The sequence below is a fragment of the Nipponia nippon genome, unplaced genomic scaffold (assembly GCF_047370975.1).
Source record: "Nipponia nippon isolate SJK-2023a ecotype South Korea unplaced genomic scaffold, ASM4737097v1 scaffold_1, whole genome shotgun sequence".
NCBI lineage: Eukaryota > Metazoa > Chordata > Aves > Pelecaniformes > Threskiornithidae > Nipponia > Nipponia nippon.
Window position 1 is genome coordinate 34,284,195 of NW_028262290.1, and position 19,763 is coordinate 34,303,957.

At 44.6% G+C, this 19,763-nt stretch overlaps 1 protein-coding gene across 1 annotated transcript in view; it reads right to left on the bottom strand.

Moving 5' to 3' along the window:
* HNF4G (hepatocyte nuclear factor 4 gamma) overlaps positions 1-7,213 on the bottom strand; it is a 60,932-nt gene extending 53,719 nt beyond the window's left edge. The window contains exon 1 of the mRNA XM_087751199.1: positions 7,027-7,213. The gene's annotated coding sequence lies outside the window, so the exon portion shown is untranslated. The remainder of the gene's footprint in view (positions 1-7,026) is intronic.
* Between the last annotated feature and the right edge of the window lie 12,550 nt (positions 7,214-19,763).

Sequence of the window (19,763 nt, forward strand, 5' to 3'; positions counted from 1 at the left end):
TGGCAATTTAAGCAACTATCTCAACTGCGGACAAGGATATGTATTACTCCTGGCACCTTTGTTATGGGGACAATGACCTTCAGGAGAGGTGGGAGATGAAATGAACAAGCAAGCGGTCCTAATGCCTTAAGCTGCCTCGGTTGTTTCGATTGAGCCTGAAAATGGAAGTGAAACGCATCAACCTGCTTCAGGGAACTTGTACTGTTTCTTCTCCACTCTTATCTGCAAACAAGGGCACCTGAATGAAGCCTGAAAAATTTGGCTGAGGAGATGGACCCCAAATCAACCCAAAAGCTCAAACCAGACTTGTGTTCTGTGAAGTACAGAATGCACCTACATTTTTAAATGTAGTATGGATTGTAAATTCCTGAGAGCTGGGGCTCTGGTTCATTGCATTTATGTTTTACTCTCAATGCTAAATAACAGTAGTTAAGTAGATACAGACCCTGTAAAGTAATTTTTATTTGAGATACGTTCCTTTCATCTTGACCCACTTTAAACCAAAAAAAACATAACCAACAAACAAACAAACAAAAACCACTCACAAAGTTAGCACCTGCGATTAGCTTAATGCATTTTACATTTTTACAACTAAAACTTCTTCCCCCTAATCCTGAGGCTACTTTTTGCTCTTTGGGGAAATTCCAGTGGAGGCTTCCTTTTATTTTTTTTTTATTTTTGCAGATAGTGTTTTGTCTTTGATATAATGATCTAGTTTTCCATGCAAGCTTGAGTGTCAACACCAAACTGTTAAAGGGACTAGTTTGTATCCCTGTAATTTATCTAGAAGATTCTGAAATGAAACACAGCAAGATAAATCTCATATTAAAACTGAGTGCCTTCCTTTGCATTTTTTTTCCCCTCTTACTATCATGGCCAAAGTTATTCATATTGCTATGATCAAATCTAAAGTTCTGCCTTAAACTTATGTCAGACCAAGTTCTGGCACTTCAAAACTGAAGTAAATTAAAAAGTATTGTCTCTAAGTCTCCCTAAACCACTCGTTAAAATTACATGCTTAATATTAATATAAAAAGTCACTGAAGCTCAGAGAGTCAGATAAAAAGGAAAAAAAGAAAGTTAAAAGCAATAATATAGGGTAAGACACTGTAAAACATGAACTGAGACAAGAGGCTCAGAAGACATTAAAGCCTCTTTAAAAATGTAAATCTTTTTGAAATGTTTTGGATTTGGACATTAAAGCCAGGAATATCACTGTTCTCCCAAAAGGTAAGAAGGATATTAAATAAGGATAATACATACCTATTACATAGATAGCGTCTATCACCAAAATCAGAACTAGCAGTAAAAGCCATGCATTATTTTCACTGTTTGTAAGTAAAAAGCCTACTTCCATTTTCGTGAGGACAAAAGAAGAAATATGGATTGAAGGGTAGCTGCCCAGAAACCATATGAAACTACACACGCAGCCAACAACGTATGGGATCTCTAGCCTGCCTAACAGGGTCACTGCATGGCTACCAAAGGGTTCAGCAGAAAAGACTGTTTTCAACTTATTTAGCAGTTGGGAGCAGGGGAATAAACAGGTGAAGTATTTAGCAATTTGGTGAACAAAATCCTATCAATTTCCAAGATCGTCATTTTACCCTTGGAACTACAATAGCAGGTACAAGCCAACACCTGCCTATACCTGTCAGGTGCAGAGAGAGGACAGTGAGTGAGTACTGATGTGCAATCACAGCGTGGTCACCATCTCCACCTCTTTGAGTAGTGTCTAGACCTCTACTGAGGGAATTTCGTCTGCTAATGTAATGTCAGTCTGACATTTCCTTCCAAAAGGAATAAATATTATTATCCTGAAGCTCATAGCAAAAGACACTGTCTGCAAGGCAGTCTGGGGTGTGATTCTCAAAGAGGTGGTATCAATAAGAATCATCTTTCTCTTCATGGTCATCAATTTAAAAAAAAAAAAGAAAGAAAAAGAAACTGTGTAGCTGTGGGAGGCACAAAAAGTGCCTGAGATACATGAAGCAACATGGTCATGGTGGTGAGTAATCTTCAAGCATCTGGACCAGCTTTGAGAGTATGAACTGGTCCCACTCAGTGCCCAGTGTTGATACTTTACATGTCAGCAGTTCAACACGGTCATGGTGGTGAGTAATCTTCAAGCATCTGGACCAGCTTTGAGAGTATGAACTGGTCCCACTCAGTGCCCAGTGCTGATACTCTACATGTCAGCAGTAAATGAAAAAATGTCTTGTTTAACAAAGAAAAAGGGAAATTCAATCTGCATAACTTTCTGCCAGTGAGGCCTATTTTGGGTAACAAGTAGCTGGTTACTGATGGACATTGCTGCTGCCTCAGACAAGTACAAACCAGGCTGGTGTAGCCTAGCAACCCCATACAAAAATGATTCTCAAAAAGGGCATTCTCATTGCAATATTGCCACAGATGCACTATCAGTTGCAAGCTGAATCGTACTTGCCGTTTCATGGAGGCTCGATCCCTCTCTCCCACCCGAGCCTAATCCCCATGTTTGGGCAGGTACTGTCATACATGTACATCGAGAAATCCTCTTCCATTAGAGAACTAAATACAAATAAAAACCCAGAAGTCTAGGGGCAAACTTTACTGTGCTAGGAACAGATAGTGGAAACAGTGCTATTTGTACAGGTCTACTGCATTTGGATTCCCAGATAAACAGGAGGCAAGCAAAATTCACACAGCACCTTGTTTGTACACTGCTGACTGTAATGTACGCCCTTGTTGCCTGGATACCTCTAGTGAATTACCGAGCAAGGGTGCAAGTCTTTTTCCTAGTCAGTATTAAATAAAAAAATCCCAACCTACTACTCCATAAGAGGCAGAAGATGCACATGCAGGCTTCCTGCGCCCGTGCCAGCCGAGTGCCAGAAAGAGACAGATCGAGCCTTGAGAATTTTAAATCTTGTGGGTTGCCGTGCCACGTTATGAACTAGATCTCATACAATTCATCACCCAAGTTGCAGAAAAATAGTTCAAGAACTCAAAATAATGAATTCTGTCATTTCCAATAGAAGTGTGAAGGGAGAATTATGAATGAACCTTTTAAAAACACGTATGTGGAGGGAGATTGCCCTTCTACAAAATGAAAGCAGCAGGCTTCTATTTAAATGGCCCAATCCTGAAAGCGAGACCTTTCATTTTCAATTAACTTAAATTGACAATTGAGAAAGGTTTGAAAATGTTGTTGGAGCCTTTCAGTTTGATAGATCTCAGCTCTGACATTACACACAGCATTCTGACCTGATTTTTAGGGTGTGCTGTTTTAAAATTGAAAATTTGAAATGAAAAATATTTTATTCAATCAAAGCTGTTGCAAGACATTCAAACATCTTAATCTGTTAGAAATGCATTTTCCGTATTTTCTCATCATAATGTTATATGATGCATCATTCATTAAGATACATTAAAACCTAAGAGCCATGCCTTCCTGCAACCTTATGTTATTTTAAGTTGCAGTGATATTTTCACTGAGAAATTAAATTCTATCACAGAACATATTACTATATATAACAGGTAACTATTTGCCACAGAATAAAACCTGTCTTCATTATTCTAAAAGTCTACATTACCAGTCTATGTTACCAGAATAATGCAATTATCTAATATTTCATACCTCATATCAACATGACACAACATAGGCAAATCAAACTGATTTTCAGGCTTGATATTAAACAGTGTCAATTGTTTCATTCACTTTTAAATGCAGAAAGTGAGCAAAAGAAAGACTTCCGAACAGCTGAACCACTTTGTTAAATAAAAAATGAAAATAAATAAATTAGAGAATATTTCAAAGCTCACAAGTAAGAGACAGAACTTTGAAATCATTCAGAAGTGAGGCAGAAAGATCCCCGCATTGAAAGAGTCCATTTATCAATTAGTAAATGGAGTACATTGCCCCTGCTACTTGACAGATGTAAAAACACAATCTGCTCAGCTCAGAACCACATTATACCAAAGATGCAGTCTTAAATCAGTTGTGAATTATTATTGGCTTGTTATAATAGACTCAATTCCCAAATAAACAAAAACAAACAAAAAGTTGTTTTTTTCCATTACATGGGTTACCACATTACGAGTTTTGAATTTTTTTCAGGAAATATTTAAAAAAAAATTTCAATTAATGACCTGCTAAGAAGAATTAATATGGTTTAAAGTAGTGTTTTGTTTCTTGTAGCCAGTGGAAATTGATATATGTGATGCAGATTTGCAGGTAACACTAATGACTTTTGCTGGACCCCATTTTTCCATGCCAGTCATAAAGAGCTTGAAGAGACAAGAGGGACCAACCTCTTGTAGTATTGAGTCCATATGCACATGATATAAATTCTGCCGCACAGTTTGAAATAGGAGCCATGTCAAGCACAAGGACCCAGTTCTGTTCTTGCACTACTGTAGTTGTTTGGTAAACTCAGTGGGATCAAATAGGATGTGATTCAGAGATTCAAATTTTGCCAAGCAATGCCAGGCCATATCTTGAGGAATGGGAGTAGCAAAGATGTGTTTATACTAGAACGCTTTTGTTAGGGGGTGTTGTGGTTTAAGCCGGCCAGCAGCTAAACACCACACAGCCGTTAGCTCGCTCCCCTGCAGTGGGATGGGGGAAAGAATCAGAAAAAAAAGGTAAAACTCATGGGTTGAGATAATTTAATAAGACAAAAAAGAAACGGAAAATAATAATAATAATGATAAAAGAATATACAAAACAAGTGATGCACAATGCAATTGCTCACCACCCGCTGACCGATGCCCAGCCAGTTCCTGAGCAGTGGAACCCCGGCCAGCTTTTCCCCTATTTTATATACTGAGCATGGCGTCATGTGGTATGGGATATCCCTTTGGTCAGTTGGGGTCAGCTGTCCCAGCCGCGTCCCCTCGCAGCTTCTTGTGCACCCCCAGCCTGCTCGCTGACGGGGCGGTGTGAGAAGCAGAAAAGGCCTTGACTCTGTATAAGCACCGCTCAGCAGTAACTAAAATATCAGTGTGATATCAACATTTTTCTCATCCTAAATCCAAAACACAGCTCTATACCAGCTGCTAGAAAGAAAAGTAACTCTATCCCAGCCAAAACCAGGATAGGGATTTGGCCTGGAGATGATTTAATGATGTGTGCCAATTAGTAGTAAACATCACTTGGCCATCCAAGGAACTGGCTGTTATCGCCAGGCCACAAGAATACCATGTACCTCCCGCATTCTTCCCTGGTGGGAGGCAGGATAGAGGGCAGTGGTAGCTCAATGCCACATGAAGCTTTTCCCAATACACTGCCTAAGGGTACTTACAACAGCCATCTTGGAAATGCAAACTGGACCTCTGCATTGCTCTGGTTTTACACTACTACTGCTACCAAGTACAAAATTTTGGAATAGAGACATTCCTTTAGTTTTGTGAGAGAAGGTGCAGAAAAAGTTATGCTTTGTGTTAAGGAAACACAAAGTTTGTGTTCTGGGAAATAAGTCCAAATGCATGAGCTGCTAGAATCAAAGATAACGTCATGAACAAGATAACGGTATCCTGGTCTTGTCCTACACTCCATTTTTTTTTTTTTAAATACATGTATGAAGTGAGCCTTAGGCAGCCTGGTGCACTTCAGTAAGAGAGAGAGGGACAGGGAGCTGAGTACTGGGCAATAGAAACATCAGTTTTAAAATTCTTATTTCCTCTCAGTGCTTCAGAGACTGAAGGATGATAAGAAGTGTGAACTGAGTTACAACAGAGTGTTTTAAGCATTTTGTTCCTTTTTCCCTTATCATATCACTAGAAAAAGGAAAGAGGAAAAGAATGAAATGACCAAAATAGTGTTCATAACATTTGAAAATCACCTGCATGTGTATAAATGTTTCATATGCCTCCTATGCAAGAACTTCTGTTCTTACAGAATATGGGGAATTACATAGCACTGTAGTTTTCTCAGCACATAGAAGACTCAGGAACTTTGAAAGCTGTGTAGCATAATCAGTCTTATTCAATAACTCAGTTTCAACAAACTCAGCACCAATAACAAAGGAGATGTCACTTTAAAATATTCTACCGTCTTTGTAATATGGATGAGAAACCACAATAAATCGAAGTACGTGCAGCACTGTACAAGAAAAGGCCTACACAAAGGAAGGTCCAATTTAACATAACCATAGTTTACTATGGAATAGTATTCACTACTGCAAATGCGAAAAGTCGCTTTAAAATACTGTTATTGCAACCTACTGTCTACTTTGCAAAATGCTTGACTATATCTCCCATTTCATTGTACAAGAACAGATGTTTGACTCACAGGCGTGACATCTGAAAGTTGGCTTTCACTGGAAACACTGCTGGATCTGCCTGCAAAACTCATCCTTGGCTTGCTTTGCCTGTTTTATGTTTGAATTTTTCTCTTTTATAATTATTCTTCCCCTAAGGGAAGTATTTTGGGATTCTCCAGCAAGGCGTCCAGCAGTGGCCAACTGCTATTACTAGGAGCAGCTCTACAATAACAAATCCACCTGCTGTACAGGTGACCACGAAGGCGGGGGCGGAGAAATAAATAAGGGAGGCAAAACCAAAAAGCCTTTAGAAAACCTTCCTAAAGCCGGTGCAAAGCCGTGACTTCGACCGCTCAGGACTCACAAATGCCAGCACATCCCCAGGCAGCAGCAGAGCGACCGGGGCAGGGGCGGCCGGCGGGGGCGCAGGACCGCGCAGCGGCGGCTGGGCTGCGCCGGGCTGCCGCGGCCTCCTGCGGCAGCCGGGACACCGCACACCCCGCCCCGGGGGCCCGAGGCTGCGCCCTGCCCGGCGCGGTTCTCCGGAGCGCCCGGGGCGCCGACAAGAGGGACACGTGACCAGGCGTATTAAAAAAAAAAAAAAAAAAAAGAAGTATAAAATGAAATACTCCCCCCCACCCCCAAACCGGCTGCTGTCCGTTTTGCAACGAGCCGGGTCAACTTTCCCCACGCTGCACGTTTGCCCCGCCGGCGCGGCGGGGTGCGCGGGGCTGCGGTGTCACTCGGCGGCCGCCGTCGCCGCCAGCCCCCGGGAACTTACCGGCGGGGCCGCCCCGTCCCTCGGCCTCCGGCGGCGCGGTCGCAGCTCAGGGCGGCGGCATCCCCCGGGCCGCCTGCCTCCCCCGCACCCCCCGGCTCCCCGCGGGCGTCCCGGCGCTGGGCTGCGTGACTTGTTTGGTGTGGCTGGCACCGTCTTTACCATATGCTGTAGTGGGAAGGAGGAGGAGAGAGTGTGTGGAACGCGGGGCGGGGGGGGGAATTAACTTTGCTCAATGGCGACAGGGCAACAGCCTCAGCCCAAGCATCAGATCGATTTACTAAACAAACTGAAACGTGGGTGGGGATGTTAAACAGTAACTAGAAGCCTCAATGAAAACTGAAAGCTGCTGCTGCCGACGGCGGCTGGCCCTGCGCGCAGCCCCCGCCCCGCCGGCGGGCGGGCCAGGCGCTCCCGGCCCGGCCCGGCTCGGCCCGGCTCGGCTTGGCCCGGCCCCGCTGGGCTGCGGCAGGCGGGAGCCGCGGAGTCGCGGCGGGGCTTTGCCCCCCAGCCCGGTGCCCCCCGGCTGGCTCCGCGGCAGCGCCCCCCGGCCGCCGGGCCAGGGAGCGGCCGGTCCCTCGCTTCCTCGGCTGCACCGCGCCGGCCGACGGCCGCCCCACGCCGGGCTGCAGCTGCTCCTGTGCTACGGGCGGGGAAATAACCCCCGGGCCGCCCTGCTCTGCCCCCGGGGGCGAGGCCAGGCCCCCCGCAGGGCCCGAGTGAGCGGCGACCCCGGCCGCTGGGCTGCCCCGCTGTCCCCCGGCCCGCAGCTCTCCCCCGTGCTTGGTAGCCACAGATTTGCGGGCGCCCAAACCTGACAAGAGTTCCCCACCCAGTGTCGCTCCATTTGCTCCACTGAAGTTGTCACGGGGGGAGGGAAAAAAGCCTCTGAGGCAGCCTCTTTTTAGTTAGGCGCCTGGTTATATAAAGAAACGGGACCAAATACGGGGATCCACTGCAAACTCTGGGTTCCCTGTGCCAGAGACGCCTCGTCGGCCTCTTACCGTCGGGAAGGTCGTGACACAAGGAAGTATTTATAAAATAATAATTGTCATTGTCCTCCGACACTGAACATTCACAGGCTCGAAACAATAATTAACGCCTTGCCTATGATATCACCAGCTCACACCCACAGAGGCATCAGGAAGAAAGGAAATAATTCAAGGCAGTGAAGGTGGTGTCTTGTCACTCCAAATATCATCCGGGGGGGCCTCCTCGGCGACGTGAGAGGAGGATATTTGGCAGAAGTTCCCCTGGAAGAATGAAGAAAATCCCCGTAAGAAAGGGATTGCCGTGCCGTGGATGTGTGAGCATGCCTGATTCCCGTAACTGCACACCCGTGTCAGTGATTTAACGACACTCTCGCAGGAGAGGAACTGCCCGGGCTTTACACAGGAAGGAGACTGGAAAAAAAAATATGAAAAATGTTCTCTTCCTCCAGCCTCTGAAAGCGGCCGGTGATTGATTGGTTTCCCCAGTGAGGAGATCAGCCAGTTTCCTCTACTTTCTTACCGATGGTACCTTGCCATGCTGTTGTATCTCGTTAAGGTGGCCAATTCCTCATTTCCAGAGTTTGCCCGTGGAAACTCTGGATCCACTTTCTAGGGGCTTTCGATTGTCCCTTGGAGGGAACAAAGGGAATTTTGCTTGACAATTCCCCCCCATTACGAAACACTAATAATCACTGAAAATAAATGCCCAGATAGCCACACGGAAGGTCTAAACACATCCAAACTCCTCCGGTGTCTTTTCAAAGGTGGTTTTTAAAAGGCCAATAAAAGTCGTCGAGGAAGACTTGTTCCTGAGGAGTTCTTGCCCATCTCCTGCCGCAGATAAAATACTGCAGGCAAGGGCAGCACTGACAATGAAATAAACGTTACTGCTGCTGGCTACAGCGCGCCTCGGAGCAATCCGCAGGCGCAAATAGCCGGTTTAAAAAGTGACTGTCACTTACATAAGGGTTGTTTTTTACCCTTCTTCTGAGAATCTCAGCCATATGCCGTGGGCTAATAACCAGTTTTCTTACATGAATAAAGAGGATTGCTCGTCATTTCTTTGCTGTCTTAATTAGAATAAAGTTAAGATATTAAAGCCATGTGGTCATCTGTAGCAACTGTATTTCCACACTTGCATCTGGACCGTAAACACAGATGCGGGCAGATTTGATGGGGGGGGGGGGGGGGGGGGCTCAGAACGTTTTGATTCCAGTCACTTCAGCGTATACAAACGTTATTATTATTCTTTCAGCAGGAAAGGTACTGCTTCGTGCCAAAAGCAAATAGCTTGCAGAATAGTAAATGGAATTTCTCTCCTATGCGGGGAATATTTGCGCGTATTTCTCATCACATAAGGCCACGTTTGATTTAACCTTAATGTAACTAGTGGTTTTCATTTCGACTTCAGCTTTTCCTTAAATGTTTTTTATGAAGTAGTTGCGTCTTAGTTATCAACAACGTTTTTGAGGAAGAGTGGGGGGCAGCATAGAGTCCCTTGACGGTCACCTCGCCGCCAGTGCTACCTCTGAAGCAGCATTTTCACGTGTCACCTCCACGATGAAATCATGCGACTGCCCAAAGAGCCGCAGGAGTTGTGAATTGCCCCGGTGCCCGTGGCCGGGAGCCCTTCCCGCTTCCCCCAAGGGTGGGGGCTCCCGCCGCCTCCAGTCCTGCCCCCCCTCTGCTGAGGATGGAGCACTAGGGCAGCGGCGGGGACCATCTGCCCGGGATCCCTGAAAGCACCAGCTGGGCCGTCAGGGGCTGGAGATGTCCTTTTTGCTCACCACATCTCTCCCTAACTACATCCCGGAGGGCAGGGCTGGGAGACGGCACTGAGGTTAGGGAGGGGAGGAAATCCACGTAGCCCTTTGCAGCGGAGATAACGAATATTTCCAGGCGTTGACCTCAAGGGGGAAGTCCCAGACGGTATAGTTTCCGTGCCAATTTGCAGAAGCCCCTCTAAGCACTTGGCTGCCTCTGGCTGTGGCCGCAGACACTTGCTAGGCGGCTGCCCGCCGGGCTGCGGCCGCCGGCTCAGCCCCCCCGTCCCCGCCGTGCGGGCCCCCCGCGCCCCGGGCGCGCAGCCCCGTACGCTCCCGCAGGGCAGCTACCGGCTGCCTCTGCCAGGGTCTGCCCTTCCCCGACCTGCTCCGAGCAGCGTTTGTCTACCCCTCTCCAGGCAGACGCCCGGCAGGTTATTTGGGGAGAAAACAAGGGGAGCTGCCGGAGCTGCCTCTGCAGGCGGCGGGGCAGGGGCTGGGGCGGCAGCCGGGCTCGGGGGCGGGCGGCCGCCCACCGCGGCAACCCGCCCGGTCTCCGCTCGCTTCATTCCGGTATCATTAACCTGCCGGTGAAGCAACTGTTTGTGTGCCCTCTCTCCCTCCCCTGGGCTGCTTTTTCCCTGTCACTGATCCATCCCTTGTAAATCATTTATGGGGAACTGGGCACTTCGCTCCTCGCAGGAGCTTCCCTTGAAAAACTTTCCCATCCTCAGGCAAGCGCCTTTTCTTTGTCAACACGAATAATTGATAAAGGACCCCAACGTGCCTTCAAAAACCATCTAAACGGCTGCCGGGAACTATAGTCACTTAGGGTCACGGGGTGCTCTCGGCTTTAAAAGCGCAATACAGGAAACGATCAGGACCAAACCGGTTTAAAGAAACAGCTAGTTTTATATGGTTACCTGAAACCATAAATGGGAAACGCGGTGTAATTTTACAGGTTCTGGTATCGAGGGTTCAAGCTGACTTCTGCAGAGCCCTTTTCCCCTCCCTCTGATCAGAGAGCACCTGGCATTCTGATGCTAACTGATGTTTCTGTGTTTTCTTGCCTCGAAAAACAGAGTGAGAGAGAAAGTGCGTTGTTCAAAAGAAAAAGAAAAGCTGTAAACCTCTTAAAACTCTGAATCGTGAGATTACGCCGGCACCACGCGGCTATGAACCGATTTCAAGGGCTGCATTAGAGACTCTGTTTTCTTTAAAGGTTCCCTGGCTAAACTATTAATTGCCAGGGTTTCATGAAAGATTTGCAGACTTTACAATCATTTATGATCCGTGCAATAAAAACTCGGAGATATGGGCAGACTGGTTCAAGGTGTAATGCAAAGATGTATTGGGTGCCCTTGGCAACTATCTGTGGGTGCTGTTTGTATTCTCCGAACACGCCCTTCGCGACAATGAACATTTCTGCAAACCGCGGGTTGGGTTGTTCATTTCCAGAGCTCTGAAGGTTCACACAAAAGAGCTATAGATTTCAGGCAGGGGAATCAAATGATTGGAAACTCATGCTAGTCCCCCGAAGAGTTCAAATGCAAGTGAGATAATTACCCTTGACGAAAAGTAAACTTCGAGGGAAAATATATGCCTTTCCCCCTCGTAAATTAAAAGCCCGCGAGAGAGCAGATTTGCGTATTCAGAGCTGTAATGCTCTGCTGACCCCCATCAGGGCGGAGATTACGTTATTGTCCGCCACAGCGGAAGGCGGAGAGGAACCCCTCGAATCCGAAGAAAGACACCTCAAAGGGCATTGACGGTCCTCCAGTGATATCCTATTTAGGAGGCTCACAAGCGAGCACCCTAGGCATTTTAAAGATTATCCCTCTAAAAATCTTTGAAGATTATGCTAATGACCGCAGATTACAAGAGTTTACTGCGAGAGCGGAGAAACAAAACCAGCCTCGTGGCGGTTGCCCATGGTAATTTTCTGCCTCCCTTTTAAGGCGATTTGCGTCCCCCTCCCCCCGGCCGTTCCCCTCATTAGCGGCGGAGTAAGGAGGGAGGCCGCGGGGGGTCCCGCTGCCCCCCTCTACCCCACGGGGCGGGGGGGCTGCGGCTGTGCGGAGGCGGCGGGGGGCGCCGGCGGCGCCGGGCCGGGCAGCGCCGCAGGTAGCGCGGGCGGAGGCGGGGCGCGGGCGCCGTGCGAGACCCAGCCCTGCCACCTAGCGGCGCCCGGCCGCCACGCCCGCCCCCGCCCGCCGCCCGCCGCCCGCCGCCCGCCGCCCGCTGCCCGCCGCTGCCCGACCCCGCCGCGCTGCCCGCGGCCCCCCGGCCCCCACCGCCTCCGCCACCGGGCCGCGGCGCGGCAGAACCGCGGGCCGGCCGCAGCCGGAGCGAGGGGGGAGCTACCGCCCCAGCCGTAACGGCTGCCTTTAGGTGAGAAAGTGAGCGAGATCCTGGCAGCGTGTCAAAATGCTGCACGCGAGGCACCCCACGGGTTGCGGGGGAAAAGGAAACGGTCGGCAGCCGAAAGGTTTCACGCTGCCTGAATGCTTCGTTCACTCCCCGCTCCCCGCCCCCCCCCAATCTTGACCCTTTCACCCCACAAATATTCATCACGTAGATATATTGCTAAATAGAGTATAAGAGCCACGGATCTCCATCCTGTTTGTTCCATCTGGCCCATGTCAGTGATCCTATCAATTCCCTCCCTGGAAAAAGCACATCCTCTGACCATGCAAATAGAGGATGGGGGGCAGGCACATCATCATCTAGGACACTGTCATTAACACAACGGTAGTGAATGTGTGGAAGTACAAATCGTATCCACCGTGTTTGTTTTTCTGATTAAAAATCCTGCCAGGCTAAAGCAGGAATAAGGGCTCAGAAGCACAAATGCAGTTACTGATGTAATGAGAACAAATATAATGAAAACGATTCCACAGATAAAGACAGTAACTGCATGTTTGGAGACACCATTTTGATCTTGTTGCTTAATCCAGGCCATGTTCATGGTATGCTTTATGCAAATCATGATTAATTGCTTTTCCTCCCAAAATGCAGTCAAAAAACGCATGCATGAACAAAAGATGAAATGAAAAATATTTCATGGTTATGGTATTCAACATACCATATCTAAAAGCACTGGTCATAGCAGATCAGCTTTCTAAGGATCTGTTGCTTGGTCTACACTTTTGAAGTGTATTGTTATATCATTATTTGATGCCTTTAACGTGATTTAGAATATACCTCATGCTTATCTATAAAAAAGATCAAAAGACTTCATATGTATGGCAATTTCAGCATGGATACATATCTGCTAGTCTACATGCTCTGTCCAATATGAGCTATTCTGAAACGATCCTTACTCAAGTGGAGTCTTCTCCGTCTATGTTTGAGTATGCAGTGGTCGCCTTAGACTGCCTCCCAGGAGATAACACATCTTGGGAGATACCTTGGAAACTGTAGGATAGGTAAGCAGAGGACATTGCTGTTGAAAGAGATTTAAACACTACCAATACGAGAACACAGCAAAACTGAAACAGACTAGAGCAGAGATTAACAGGATGAGCATGCATCTGATACATAATTTTTACACAAAGTAGTTCTACCTCATTGATTCAGTTAGGGATGACTGAATTCAAAATGTAGGCAGGGCAAAAGAAAATGATCTTTTACAGATAAGTGAATATAATTCACACTGTGTATACTGATAAACAGTGTGTATACATTGATATTGACAGTGCAGACATGGCATATGAAAATCATCTTTTGCTGAGAATTGGGAATAATTCAGTCTCCATGACATGAACTGATGAAAACTTCTGCAATGTTTTCAGTTGGGCTCCACAGGAAAAAAAGCGCCCTAGAAGTCTAATGAACCATTTAAACAAATTCCATTTGTCTGGGTTAATAATGATAGTTAAAACTAAGTGGTCTGTCTGGGCTATTTTTACGCTTACGTAGATGCAGAGAGGATGAGACAATTCAACTTTGTCTAAATCTTAAAGTTTACCAGCTGTTTTTATAACATCCCAGAATGCATTGTTCTTGGCACTGGATATAAAGAATTACAGAAGAGCTTTGGAGCCCATTTTGGGTGTTAAATTGTTTAAAAGAATGGTTTTTAACTTATTCCATTTGTAGATCCCCACCTTTTCTTTTCAGTGGAGGTACAGACTCAGGGCAATACTTGTGTTTTTATTTACTTTTCATAGTTACCCATCACGTTCTCCTTAATCTACACATACTGCTGTGATTCACAGATCACCAGCTGAAAAGCGCTGCTTTAGGAAAATGGATGCCAACTCCCCATAGCTGATTTCAGTTGAACTGGTCACACTTCAACCACTTCAACACAGTCTCCTCAGAAACACATGGCTCAGGTCTTCAGTGCAGAAGGCCTGAGCATTGGCCACAGCAGCTGAGGCTGACGGGGCTGAGCCAGATGAGTGCTGAAAATCCCTGCCAGTCCCACCCTTGCTCCAAGCACTTCTTCCTCGGCTCGTCACCCCCCCAGCTGAAAGCTGCCAGTTCCTGAGATGTGCTACCAACCACTCCTGATGTAACCATGTCAAAATGATCCAGCTTAACTTAAAAATTATGTTAACTTGTTTGCTTTTTAATCAGATGATTCAAACAGTACTGCACATGCATGCAGTTACAAGAGGAGATCTGAGAGGAGATATAATCTTGAAAATACAAATCAAAAGAGGACAGGCAGCTTGCAGCAGAAGGTGAGTGGCTGTATTCTGGGTTAACTACAGTGGTGGAGAATTTGGAGGTATAACATTAATCATCCGTGAGGGGGAGAACCTCTCTCTATCTTCAGGCTCTGAAGTCACCAGATCTAAAAGGGGTGGGCTGTTTTATATGGACCTCAGCCTTGTATGTGCTCATATAATTACCAAAGTTACTTAGAACCCAACTACAGCTGTGATTCTTGTATATTCCTCATGTGCTGTGTAGAGCACAGCAGCATTTAGAACATATGATCAAACACTACTATATTCACATTTACGTTAACAATATAACCCAATTTTAATTTCTAAGGTAATAAAAAATGAAGAATGGCATTTTAATAAGTTTGTCTTAACAGTGCTATTTAACGTAGCTATAGATCTATAACTCCACATTTACATTTTCAGTAAAACCACGTGATACGACACAGTCTCCCTTAAGTCTAACCTAAAGCCTAATTACAGTATGGACATTCTTATATTCTAGATGATGAACCTAAAGTTGCCATTTATTTAAATATTTTACATAAAACTAAAAGCTTAATAAAAAAAGTGTAAAAGCAAACATCACTTAAGATTGCTAAGACACAATATATTTGCCTATTAAATCATTTGTAAAATTCAGTCACTAATGCCAGGAAATATGTCGAGGTCACTATAAAAATAATTGCACTCCATAAATCATATCACACTATATAAATTAATACTTGCTAACTTTCAGTGCATTTTCCCATACTGATTTGTACAAACAAGCTTTTTTTTTTCAAGGAATGGGAAAGATCAATGCATGTTTTTTTTCCAGCCTGAGAGTAGAATGTTTTAGTGAAGCACTCAGATTGTTTTTTTCCTAGAAAGTTTGTATGTGTAGTTTGATAGCATGCTAACATGAGTGAATTTGAGAGTGTCCACCTTTCCCTGAGAAAAGGAAACAAAAAGACCATTTAAGTCAGGATGATGTGTAGGTTAGAAGAAATGGAATGCATCAAATTAATTACCAAATAGCTGTTTTAAGAGTTATTGGTTTGCTTCTGTAATACAAAAGATGTAAAGCAAAAGAGGCATGCTGGGAAAGAGTACATTGAAACGAAATTCTCTCCCCAGCATGGAATACATTGGATCCTCCAAGAAAGATGTCCTTGGGGAACAGCTGCTTCTCTGTTGTCTATGCTACCATCACCATGGAACAGCCGATTTGTCTTTGAAGGATGATCTATATACATATTTACACATTTGTATATATGTACTACTTCCTCTGCCTTCTCAATAGACTTATTGTGTGATATTTTGCCAAGTTTCTTAGGCTCTCTGTGTTCCAGTTCCTGATTCATGTATCTGGTATAATCAGATGTTCCTCATGTTGAGACAAATAGAAGTTCTGGGGAGAAGGCCAGACTCGCACAAATAAGGGAAAGAGGCCCCAGACTTCCTAAAGATGAAGCTGCATGCTCCACAGGTCTAGTGCAGGAATTCAGATAAGTATACAGAACATGCGTGTAAGTAGACCTAAGATATATTTTTCAGGTGTTTGATATGAACCATGTCCACTGGTACCTACTTTTCCAGGACCTGAGTTGCATCTGAACTATTGGTGTGCACTAGATTCATCTTCTGTTATCGTGTTTGAGCCTCAGGGCTGGAGATTTGTACTATGAAGTGAATTTCAGACTTGCTTCTCTACTGAAGCATCACTTCCTGATACCCTTCATCACACAGTGTTGTATGAAACAGGGAAAGGGATTCAGGAACATGAATCTTAAAAGAGCCCTATGATGGAAGAAAATTTCAGATGAAGCTTCTTGAGAAATCTTGCTTTCAAAAAGCCTCTTATCCTGACTTGTGAATGAACAAAAGTGACCAAACTGAATTACTAGACTGAACAGGCTGGCAAGAAAAACTCTTTCAAGGGAAGAACAGCTATTTACATACTTTAGAGTTACTGTCAGAGTTCAAACAGGTAAATTTACACCAATTCATTTATATGCATATTTCGTCTTATTTTTTGACACTTAAATATACGTAGTGTAAAATGTATAGCTGAAATACGTTTATGCAGCCCTCTTGTGGGCCTTAATTATGACAATTGCGCTAGTTACAGAGGCAGAACATTTCTACATGCACATAGCTATTGGAAGTGTAAACTCTTCAAGTAGACAAATCCCCTTTCCTTGCTTTCATTCAAAACCCCTAGTTATAGTTTTAATGCTTCATGGCAGGAAACTTAAGAGAAGAAATTATGCCTTTTCCTAATTTCATTCCTTTGCATGTAACAATTTTATCAATTTGAAGTCCAACTCTCTACAGTAGTTTCTGTGGCTTGTATTTTGTGAGAATGTGTAAAATGTAAACTCTATTTTATTTCTCTGTAAATGTCAGGAGAGTATAAATCAATAATAGAGTGGTAACTGCGCAATTAACTCATGTCACCCCTGTACCTTCACATTAGCATCACTGAGAATGGTATTACCCTTTCAGTGACCTCAGTAAAAGCAATAACATCCTTTTCTGCTAAAGTTAATTTTTTTAAGTGAACTTAATGCTCCTGAAAGGTGATAGATTGACAATCCTGTAAAGTGAAGTTCCTTATTTGGTCATTGACTAGGTACTGTATGGGTAGCATGTAATTCCACAAATTATCTAGTGATCCAACCCTGTCTCAGAAGGATAAGAATGGAGTCTGGTACTTCTTCTTTCACCCATTTCATTGAGGCATCACAACTTAGATGTCAGTTGTCAGGATAGTTTCTGATGCAGTTGCTGTCAACTAGCAAGCAGAGCTGGAATTCCAATTCATTTTCAGCAAGCAACCACACAACATTGCTGTAATCAGTGTTGACAGGAGGTAGATGGCCACCACAGACCTGCAAGTGAAGGCCCTGTATCCTGTTACCAATCCCCTAAGCTGTTTCATTTGCAAAATGACATCAAATAGCAGTTCAAAAAGCATCGGGAAATCCTTGAAACAACTAAGAAGGTTAAATTCAATACACTAAGTTTCTGTCAAGCTGGTAGTAAGATTTTGAAAGCTTTATGGTTACTGGGGAAAATGGAGAAAATTCAGTAAATGAGCACGTGGAAGATAATTTCTTTATTCTTACAAGTATATGTTAATGTATGAATTTTACACTATAGTATAGTACTTATCAAGTCTTTATATATTTGCCAGAAGTCTGAAAGGTAATGGCACTCTGGGACTTGTGACTGCAAAGATTTTCATTCAGTTGTCCTCTCTGCCACAGATCTCAACCAAAGAAAGGAATGTCTTTGTACCTCTCTCTTGTCTGTAAGGAAAATATGCAAATACTTCCCCATCTCGGAGTGGTATAGGGTACAGACAAATACAAAGAGATTATGAACTGTTCTGATATAGGTGTACAGATAGAAATATCTGTATTTCTTTGTGAACATGGAGCTATTCTCATCAAAGTCCAGAGGAGGAGAATAGAAGAACCTGGGCTGCATCTACAATAGTTATCAGGTGTGTCAGAGGGGTTCTTGTTTGGGTGAGAAGTTGCCTTCTCTCTGTACTTGGGTTGATGTGCACACACTCTAGTGCAGCAAGGACAATTTCAAAGTAGTTTCTTTCTGAGTGGAGGTGTCCTGCCAGGCTGCCATCCCATGTGCCCCACTTGCAGCACGGACATGGGGATCTCCAGGAGTTTGCATTTGCTGCATGCAGGGAATTTTGTCAGCAGCAGTGAGGTGATTTGGGGTGTTGGTACAGAGATCTGCATTGCACTGCCTTTTAAGTGTAGATGTATGGACACGTGTAGGACTGGCAACTGGCATGATCTTGACGGCCAGTACACACATGATGTGGCTATACAGCCCTAAAACCATAGCAGACTGCACCAAACTCCCCTTTTGTCCTCCGTTAGTCAGTGATGTAGCTGCAACCAGCAAAGGGTTGCAAACTTTGCAACCTTTGCTTTCTGCCCCAAGCAAAGACTTTTGCCATAAACATTGTCCTCTACTTTTTGGGGAAGGTGAGGATTTTGTCTCTTCTTAAAAAATAAAAGGTACAACTGATGCAGTTTTTAGCAGAAGCAAGTTTAGGCCCTTGGACTGTATCTATACTAAGGGATCTGTGTAAGACAGGAGTCAACAGTCCTGCCTCTTTTCCTGTGGTTTTATGGGAAGGAAAGCTGAGAGGTTAGGCTGGAAATGAGCTACAGTGCTATCTATGCTTTCTACACCATCCCTTATCTACACACTGAAGTGACAAGAGCTAGAGAGTATGTTGGACATACTGCACATAGTGAGAAGTGCTGGTAGTATTCCCATCCTATTTAAGTCCTACTATTTTCTTCACAGTGAATTGTTCTTTGCAGCTCTCTTAGGACTGAATCTGGTCTTTTGAAATGTGACAGCAATAAATATTTGGATGATAGGTTGATGAGATTTTTTAAAAATGTGACAGGGACTTAGACATATCTTCCACTAAATGTATTGGAGGATGTGTTTCCAACCCCTGAGATAGTTTTTAAAAGATTTCCTCTTTAGCTTCATGTAATATTCTGTTATCTGTGGTAAATCCAACTACCTAGATTGCAGAATGCTGTCATGCCAGGTTACACTGATGTTTTTCCTGTGGAATGCCCATCCGGTTTTCCTTCAGGACATTTGCATATGTGGCATCTCTTCCTGCATTTAAATCCAACCACTCCTCAGTGTGCCATCTCATTAATTGTACACTGGAAAAAAGAAAAGGAGAACACTGTGACCTGTGTATGTGTAGTACTTAGTGAGAACCTAGGGAATTATTTAATGAATTAAATCACCTCAGATATTTCTTCTACATTCTTGAATAGCCCACCAGATCCCATACGCCTGTAGAAATTGCTATAGGGCTCAGGTGGTCCCTCATTAGCTATAATGTCTTTTAATTTCTTCCATCTTTATGCTGGAAGTACCTTCAAATAAAGCTTCATGGTATAATTCTCAGTGGCCATAATTAACAAATGAGGCAGAGGTAGGACAAGAACCCACATTTATGAGTGTAGAAGAGATCCATGTCAGTGGCAGACATTGCGGTGTTTACCCAGTGGCAGCAAGATAGTGAACTCAGCTGTTATCGGGAGTACCCCCTGCAGGGACAAAGGTAATGCTAATTAAAACTCAATATGCACAAAAGGGCCATTCCTAATGAACATGTACTGATGAGACATTTAGCTGTGTCTCTTGCATCTTCAGATGCATTAAAAGTAGCTTTCATGAGAGATTTCTCTTCCCAGGAAGGGCTGTCAATTTTCTTGGAGGATTTCAGTTAGTACCTTTGCTTTTTATGTGGAACC